At 39.9% G+C, this 9,399-nt stretch overlaps 1 non-coding gene across 1 annotated transcript; it reads right to left on the minus strand.

Annotated features, from left to right (window-relative positions):
• Positions 1-455: 455 nt before the first annotated feature.
• Positions 456-588, minus strand: LOC114630065. Its single transcript, XR_003712764.1, has one exon. It is a non-coding gene; the product is annotated as a small nucleolar RNA SNORA17 (small nucleolar RNA).
• Between the last annotated feature and the right edge of the window lie 8,811 nt (positions 589-9,399).

Here is a 9,399-nt window from a genome sequence, read left to right on the forward strand (position 1 = left end):
TCTCATGACCCCAGGGCCAGGTCTCCCACTTGCCACAGGTAGTGAGGCATGGGAAAGGATGGAGGAGGGTATCTCTCCTTTGTCCACACCACCTCATAGAGACAACTGATAGAGCCAGGTTTCCCATGTTTGTATGGCTCACCAGAAACTGCAGCTGGCTAGGGGTGGGGTCAGCTCTCCTATAGTGACCATTTGAGGAGTGAGCCCAGTTCTGCGCATCCCTAAGACATCAACATGTCCCTAGGTAGCAGCCCAGACCAGGGTTGTCCACATGGCCTTTGGTGATAACAAACTCCTGCTGCTATAGGGCCATGGACCCAGACCTGGCCCTCCCATAGCAGCACAGGCCAGGACCCTACCATGGTCCCAGGTGGCATCACTGGCTCCTCACATCAGGCTGTTTCTCACTGTCCTCAAGTCTCCAGTTGTGCCTCTCTTCACTGTGCCCACATCCTTCTGTTTTTCTTTCTCTTCAATTTCTCAACAACTTACTTTCTTCTCTTAGCAAACAAAGCCTCTCTCCTCTCTGCCATCTAGTGCTGCACAAGTGACACAGCAGCAGCCACACCTGATACCTCTCAGGGCAGGCTTGCAACATTTGTATTGCCTATAGTCCTTATATTAGACCTCTAGACTTCCATCTTATATATTTGCTACCTTGTCCACAACTTCTGAAGCTTTGCTCATAGTTGATATAAAATATATTTTTAATGCAACAACTAATTGTCTTAATATCTTTCTAGGTATACACAAGTCTCTTCTAACATAGATAGATAGATAGATAGATAGATAGATAGATAGATAGATAGAAAATTAATAGATGTCTCATAATTGGTCACAGACAGTTAAAGAGCATATGTACGACATATTATTTAAGATAGAAATGAAAATATATACCCTCAAATATATTGAAAATTTGTCCCTTTGGGCTGGGGCAGACCCAGAGTTGGTCTGCTCCTGTGGAGATACTGAATCCTGAGCCATCCTAGGGGAGCCACTGCACTCAGAAGAGCCAGTAAGAACTACATCTCACTCCCTAACCCCCACAGATACAGCTGGGAGCCAGGAACAGTCAAGACACACCAGCTACCCAAACCCTGTCCCTCCAGAATTCCACTTCCCTTCCGCCCCTGCCTGGTCCCTTGGGCTGGGGCAGACACAGAGTTGGTCTGCTCCTGTGGAGATACTGAATCCTGAGCCATCCTAGAGGAGCCACTGCACTCAGAGCAGCAGACACCAAAGTGGTTTGCACTTGTGAGACATCTTATCCTGTGCCATCCTAGAGGAACCACTGCACCCAGAGCAGAAAGATTTCTAGATCCAAGAGGTAGCCTGAGTTCCAGGAGTTCTTCCACCCAGGATACTAGGATCATAACACCACAGAGACATCTGGACCCTGAGGAGCTCTACCACAAGCAAGATAACTGGAAATACAGACTCCAGTCTGACACAGTGAGGGCAGGTAACACTACAGTTAACCAGATGGCAAAAGGCAAGCTCAAGAACATAAGCAACAGAAACCAAAGTTTCTTGGCATCATCAGTACCCAGTTCTCCCAATATAGCAAGCCCTGGATACCCCATAACACCGGAAAAGCAGGATTCAGAATTAAAATCACTTCTCATGATGATGATAGAGGATTATAAGAAGGACATAAGTAACTCCCTTAAAGAAATACAGGAGAGTACAAGTAAACAGGTAGAAGCCCTTAAAGAGGAATCACAGAAATCCCTTAAAGAAATGCAAGAAAACACAAAGAAGGAATTAAACAAAAACATTCAGGATCTGAAAATGGAAATAGAAACAATAAAGAAAGCTCAAAGGGAGACAACCATGGAGATAGAAAACCTAAGAAAGAAATCAGGAGTCGTAGACACAAGCATCACCAACCGAATACAAGAGATAGAAGAGAGAAATTCAAATGCAGAAGATACGTTGGAAAATATTGACACAGTTGTCAAAGAAAATGGAAAATGCAAAAAACTGCTAACTCAAAACATCCAGGAAATCAGGACACAATGAGAAGACCAAACCTAAGGATAATAGGTACAGATGAGAATGAAGATTCCCAACTTAAAGGGCCAGTAAATATCTTCAACAAAATTATTGAAGAAAACTTCCCTAACCTAAAGAACAAGATCCCCATGAACATGCAAGAAGCCTACAGAACACCAAATAGACTAGACCAGAAAAGAAATACCTCCTGTCACATAATAATCAAAACATCAGATGCACAAAACAAAGAAAAAATACTAAAAGCAGTAAGGGGAAAAGGTCAAGTAACATACAAAGGCAGACCAATAAGAATTATACCAGACTTCTCACCAGAGACTATAAAAGCCAGAAGAGCCTGGACTGACATCATACAGACCCTAAGAGAACACAATTGCCAGCCCAGATTACTATACCCAGCAAAACTCTCAATCACTATAGATGGTGAAACCTAGATATTCCATGACAAAACCAAATTTGCACAGTATCTTCTCACAAACCCAGCACTTCAAAGGATAATTGATGGAAAACGCCAACACAAGGAGGGAAATTACAACCTAGAAAAAGCAAGGAAGAAATCTTCTAACAACCCCAAAAGAAGATAACTATACAAACATAATTCTACCTCTAAAAACAAAAATAACAGGAAGACACAATCATTTTTCCTTAATATTTCTTAACATCAATGGTCTCAATTCCCCAATAAAAAGATGCAGACTATCAGACTGGATACACAAACAAGACCAGAATCTTGCTGCATACAAGAAACGTACCTCAGTGACAAAGACAGACACTACTTCAGAATAAAAGGGTAGAAAACAATTTTCCAAGCCAATGGTCCCAAGAAACAAGCTGGAGTAGTCATTCTAATGTCAAATAAAATCAACTTTCATCCAAAATTAATCAAAAAAGATAAGGAACTTCATACTCATCGAAGGAAAAAATCTACCAAGGTGAACTCTCAATTCTGAACATCTATGCTCCATATGCAAGGGCACCTACAAACATAAAAGAAACTTTACTAAAGCTCAAAACACACATTACATCTCACACAATAATAGTGGGGGATTTCAACACCCCACTCTCAGCAATGGACAGATCATGGAAACAGAAACTAAACCGAGACACTTTGACATTAACAGAAGTTATGAACCAAATGGACTTAACAGACATCTATAGAACATTTCATCCTAAAACAAAAGAATATACCTTTTTCTCAGCACCTCATGGTACCTTCTCCAAAATAGACCATATAATCGGTCACAAAACAGGCCTCTACAGATACAAAAAGGTTGACATAATCCCTTGCATCTTATCAGATCACCATGGACTAAGACTGGTCTTTAATAATGAAAAAAACCAATGGAAAACCCACGTGCACATGGAAACTGAACAACTCTCTACTCAATGATGACTTGGTCAAGGAAGAAATAAAGAAAGAAATTAAAGACTTTTTAGAATTCAATGAAAATGAGGACACATCATACCAAAACTTGTGGGACTCCATGAAGGCAGTGCTAAGAGGAAAACTCATACCTCTAATTGCCTACAAAAAGAAACTGGAGAGAGCACACACTAACAATTTGACTGCACAACTAAAAGCTCTAGAACAAAAAGAAGCAAATACACCCAGGAGGAGTAGAAGGCAGGAAATAATCAAACTCAGGGCTGAAATCAACCAAATAGAAACAGAAAGAACAATATAAAACATCAACAAAACCAGGAGGTGGTTCTTTGAGAAAATCAACAAGATAGATAAACCGTTAGCCAGATTAACCAGAGGGCACAGAGACAGTATCCAAATTAATAAAATCAGAACTGAAAAGGGAGACATAACAACAGAAACTGAAGAAATTCAAAAAATCATCAGATCCTACTACAAAGGCCTATACTCAACAAAACTGGAAAACCTGGATGAAATGGACCACTTCTTAGACAGATATCGGGTAGCAAAGTTAAATCAGGAGCAGATAAACCACCTAAATAGTCCCATAACCACTAAGGAAATAGCAGCAGTCATTAAAAGTCTCCCCGCTAAAAAGATCCCAAGACTAGATGGTTTTAGTGCTGAATTCTATCATAGCTTCAAGGAAGACCTAATACCAATTCTCTTCAAACTATTCGACAAAATAGAGACAGAAGGAACACTACCCAATTCGTTCTATGAAGCTACAATTACACTCATACCCAAACCCCACAAAGACCCGACAAAGGAAGAGAACTTCAGACCAATCTCCCTTATGAACATCGATGCAAAAATACTCAATAAAATTCTAGCAAATTGAATCCAAGAACGCATCAAAACAATCATCCATCATGATCAAGTATGTTTTCTCCCAGGAAAGCAGGGATGGTTCAATATTAGGAAATCCATCAATGTAATCCACTATATAAACAAACTCAAAGAAAAGAACCACATGATAATCTCACTAGATGCTGAGAAAGCATTTGACAAAATTCAACATCCCTTCATGATAAAAGTCTTGGAAAGATCAGGAATTCAAGGCCCCTACCTAAACATAGTAAAAGCAATTTACAGCAAACCAGTAGCCAACATCAAACTAAATGGAGAGAAACTTGAAGCAATGGCACTAAGATCAGGGACTAGACAAGGCTGCCCACTCTCCCCCTATCTATTCAATATAGTACTGGAAGTCTTAGCCAGAGCAGTTAGACAGCAAAAAGAAGTCAAAGGGATACAAATAGGAAAGGAAGAAGTCAAAATGTCAATATTTCCAGATGATATGATAGTATACTTAAGTGACCCCCAAACTTCCACCAGAGAACTCCTAAACCTGATAAACAACTTCAGCAAAGTGGCTGGTTATAAAATCACCTCAAACAAATCAGTAGCCTTCCTCTACATGAAAGATAAATAGACTGAAAAAGAAATTAGGGAAATGACACCCTTCAGAATAGTTGCAAATAATATAAAATACCTTGGGGTGAATCTAACCAAGCAAGTGAAAGACCTGTATGACAAGAACTTCAAGTCTCTGAAGAAAGAAATCGAAGAAGATCTCAGAAGATGGAAAGATCTCCCATGCTCATGGATTGGCAGGATTAATATAATAAAAATGGCCATCTTGCCAAAAGCAATCTACAGATTCTATGCAATTCCCATTAAAATCCCAACTCAATTCTTCACAGAGTTAGAAAAGGAAATTCTCAAATTCATTTGTAATAACAAAAAACCCAGGATAGGGAAAACTATTCTCAACAATAAAAGAACTTCTGAAGGAATCACCATCCCTGACCTCAAGCTGTACTACAGAGCTATAGTGATAGAAACTACTTAGTATTGGTACAGAGACAGGCAGGAAGATCAATGGAATAGAATTGAAGACCCAGAAATGAACCCACACACCTATGATCACTTGATCTTTGACAAAGGAGCTAAAACTGTCCAGTGGAAAAAGGACAGCATTTTCAACAAATGGTCCTGGTTCAACTGGAGGACAACATGTAGAAGAATGAAAATTGATCCATTCTTATCTCCTTGTACAAAGCTCAAGTCTAAGTGGATAAAGGACCTCCACATAAAACCAGATACACTGAAACTAATAGAAGAGAAGGTAGGGAAGAGCCTCTAATACTTGGGCACAGGGGAAAAGTTCCTGAACAGAACACCAATGGCATATGCTCTAAGATCAAGAATTGACAAATGGGACTTCATAAAATTGCAAAGTTTCTGTAAGACAAAGGACATTGTAAAAAGACAAAAGGACAACCAACAAATTGGGAAAAGATCTTTACCAATCCTACATCTGAAAGAGGGCTAATATCCAATATATACAAAGAACTCAAGAAATTAGAATCCAGACACCCAAATAACCCTATTAAAAATGGGGTATAGAGCTTAACAAAGAATTTTCAAGGGAGGAAACTCGAATGGCCAAGAAGCACCTAAAGAAATGTTCAGTATCCTTAGTGGTCAGGGAAATGCAAATCAAAACAACCCTGAGATTCCATCTCACACCAGTCAGAATGGCTAAGATTAAAAACTCAGGTGATAGTAGATGCTGGCGAGGGTGTGGAGAAAGAGGAACACTCCTCCATTGTTGGTGGGACTGCAAGATGGTGCAACCACTTTGGAAATTAGTCTGGCGGTTCCTCAGAAAATTGAACATAGCATTACCTGAGGATCCAGCTATACCACTCCTAGGCATATACCCAGAAGATGCTTGAACATATAACAAGGACATATGCTCTACTATGTTCATAGCAGCCTTATTTATAATAGCCAGGAGCTGGAAAGAACCCAGATGTCCTTCAACTGAGGAATGGATTCAAAAAATGTGGTATATTTACACAATGGAGTAATACTCAGCTATTAAAAACAATGAATTTGAGAGGTTCCTAGGTAAATGGATGGAACTAGAAATTATCATCCTGAGTGAAGTAAGCCAATCACAAAAGAACACACATGGTATTCACTCACTGATTATTGGATATTAGCCCAGAACCTTGAAATGCCCAAGATGCAACTCACAGGCCACATGAAGCTCATGAAGAAGGAAGACCAAGTGGGGGTGATTTGGCCCTTCTTAGAGGGAGCAACAAAATACTCAAGGGAGCAAATATGGAGACAAAGTGAGGGACAGAAACTGAAGGAGGGGCTGTCTGAAGACCATTCCACCTGAGTATCCATCCCACGTGCAGTCACCAAAGGTAGATGCTAATGTGGAAGTCAGGAAGTGCATGCTGATAAGAGCCTGATATGGATGTCTCCTCAGAGGTCTTCAAGAGTCTGACATATTCAGAGGCAGATGCTCACAACTAGCCATTGAACTGATAATGAGGTTCCCAATGGAGGAGTTAGAGTGAAGGCCATTGGAGTTGAAAGGGTTTGTGGCCCCATGAGGAGAGCAACAATACCAACCAACCACAGCTCCCAGGGTCTAAACCACCAGCCTGGGAGCACTTAGGGAGGGATCCAGGGCTTCAGCTGAATAAGTAAGAGTGGAGGGCCTTGCTGGGCATAGGTGGAAGAAGAGAACCTTGACCTCATGAAGGCTGGACGCCCCAGGGGGAGGGAATTTGAGGGTGGGAAGATGGGAGTTGGGAGGTAGGTAGGGGTTACATACACAGAGAAGAAGGAGGAGGGGTGAGGGGGTAAGGGGTTCCTGGGTGGGTGGGGAATGGGGTAAGGGGACAACATATGAAATGTAAATAAGGCATCCAATAAAAAATAATGAAAAAAAATTAGGCAAAAAGAAGAAAATTTGTGGCTTGGTGATTGCATCATCTAATATGTACTATTAGTTCTAGAAGTCATGATTTCATGACCAGCAGAAACCTATTGAGTTGCAGATATTGTAGGTGTCAGCTGCTAACAATTTAAAGAGCTTAAAGTCAAATTGATAGGGTCTAGTTTTGGTCAGCTTAAATATAAACAAGAAAATTTAAGCCTAGAGGAGAAGAAAATCATGTTTCAATGATCAAGTAGTAAGAATAATCATTATTAGCCTAGCAAATGATACTTGAGACAGAGGCTCACTGTGTAGCTTAGCTTTCCTGGAGGACACTATCCAGACCAATCTGTCTTAAACTCATAGAAATTCACCTGTCCCTGCTTCCAAAGTGCTAGGATTAAGGTATGCACCATACACCTGGCTTGCAGATGAAATCTTAAGATTTCAAAGACTGAAATACATTAAGTCAGGTCGACATAATTTTATGATCAGATATGCTACTTGACCTAACTACTAAATCATATATATATATATATATATATATATATATATATATATATATATATATTTAATTTATTTGATTTTTCTATAATTTCTAATTTATATTGAATTTATTATACACACACAAAGTTGGGGTTTAGGGACAGAGGAAACCCTGAGGCCATATTTTACTATGTATCAGATAAACTTCCTGTGGTGCCCCAAAGCTCAGTGACTAGTCCATGCTGCAGAAGCTTCTCTTACTCCCTTACTATTGAATGTTAAACTATGAAAAAGGAAACAGAACAACAGAGCAACAGAAGCACAGTGCAATGGTCCATGGGTTACTTTTCAGGTCAATGGTCAAGGTTTCAGTTTCCTGTTGCACGTTTCACTACTGTAGCACTCTATTGCTGAGGAGACATTTGTATGCAAAGACACTCCTTTGATTTCATCTTCAAATGCAAATGCATAGAGCTGTTATTATGGTTTTGTTCTGTAGATACAGATGGTCAGGCTCAGTGAACTTAAAACGACTCAATAGAGATTCATTTGAGTAATTACTAGTCATCGAATGCCTAGGATGTGCCAGAGACAGCTAGTAAGTAACAGCCAAAAACTGAACTCGAATCTGAAAATTAAATATACTGTCAAAAATGTTGTTCTCAGAATCTTTCTTCACAGAGAGAAACAGGCAACGGCTTCCATCTATTAGAGCTGGCATGTAGCTGAAACATCATGCCATCCCAACATGATGCCAGCCTGCCCTTGGCGATGTTAGCTGGAAACAACTTGACTATCCTGAAGGGATAAAGATGGACAGACCTGCGAGGCAGACCAGAAAGCAAGCCAGCCAGTCTCAGCCTCTCTGCACCGTCCCTCCCTCTTCTGCACCTCACCTTCTCACCTCTGTATGTTTCTGCTTGAAAAGCTGTGAGAAACAAAGTTGCTTCAGTGAAAAGGATGGATAATGGTGGAGAGAGGAAGAAGAGGAGGGGAAGAGGAAAAAACCTGGTTAAGGTAAGAGAAAACAAAATGTGCATGTTCTGAAAAAGCACATATGGACACAGATGTGGAAGATAATTTAAAAATTGCTGAGAATGAGCTGGGAAATAGCTATATTTGAAAAGAACCTGTTACATACACATGAAGGCCTGAGTCCAGTCCTCAGAACTTACGGAAAAGAAAAACAACTGTGCTGGACTGTATTTGTAATCAATAACGTAACTACAGAGGTGGTGACATGAAGATCCTCAGGCTCCTTACCAGCCAGTTCAGTAGGTGAATTATATTCCTGAGAATGTCAACCAAGATCAACATCGTCATCAACATCATCATCATCATCATTGAGTTATTAATAGATATTAGTGCCCTCTATCCACCACATGCACACACACATGCACACACACATACTTATGCACACACACACATACTTATACACATGTGCACAGAGACATGCATATAAACACACACACATGTGCACAAAATATTTATATATAAATTAATGATAAAGACAATTTAATGATGTATATATGTGTCTGAATAATTTTTGAAAGGACAATCTGAAGTATTTAAGACTTATTAAGAAGACCCTATTGATAAAGAAATCTTGATATGGGTCTAGCCTATCAAAAATTAAACCTACTGTAATACTGTCATCACAAAACCAATATGTATAGGCAAGAAAGTAATGGAATCACATGGAGAGTGAAGGAAAAACCAGGTATAGAGG

Source organism: Grammomys surdaster, unplaced genomic scaffold, assembly GCF_004785775.1.
Source record: "Grammomys surdaster isolate TR1022 unplaced genomic scaffold, NIH_TR_1.0 325, whole genome shotgun sequence".
In the NCBI taxonomy this organism is placed as follows: domain Eukaryota; kingdom Metazoa; phylum Chordata; class Mammalia; order Rodentia; family Muridae; genus Grammomys; species Grammomys surdaster.